Source organism: Octopus bimaculoides, chromosome 30, assembly GCF_001194135.2.
Source record: "Octopus bimaculoides isolate UCB-OBI-ISO-001 chromosome 30, ASM119413v2, whole genome shotgun sequence".
Lineage (NCBI taxonomy): Eukaryota > Metazoa > Mollusca > Cephalopoda > Octopoda > Octopodidae > Octopus > Octopus bimaculoides.
In genome coordinates this window covers 9,563,958-9,564,171 of record NC_069010.1, presented here as the reverse complement: position 1 = coordinate 9,564,171, position 214 = coordinate 9,563,958, and the positions used below count along the sequence as shown (strand labels likewise).

The 214-nt window shown below is 24.8% G+C and overlaps 1 long non-coding RNA gene across 1 annotated transcript in view; it reads left to right on the top strand.

Annotated features, from left to right (window-relative positions):
• Positions 1-130, top strand: part of LOC128251300 (uncharacterized) — a 3,802-nt gene extending 3,672 nt beyond the window's left edge. The window contains exon 2 of the long non-coding RNA XR_008267074.1: positions 23-130. This is a non-coding gene — a long non-coding RNA (uncharacterized LOC128251300). The remainder of the gene's footprint in view (positions 1-22) is intronic.
• Positions 131-214: the final 84 nt, after the last annotated feature.

Genomic DNA, 214 nt, shown 5'->3' with positions numbered 1-214 from the left:
AAAAAAAAATTTTTCTTTGCAGAAAAATGAATAAATCTTAAAACGTGATGACAGCACTATCTTCAGCAAACCTGTTTTAAGAAATTATTGTTTTAAAAGTTCTGCATAATAAAACAATTGGTTAAATGCATCTGTATTTGAGTTGTTGTTTCAATTGTTTTCAATGTAAATCTTCTGTTTCATCACTAATTTTCTTACTGAATCTCATTTAATA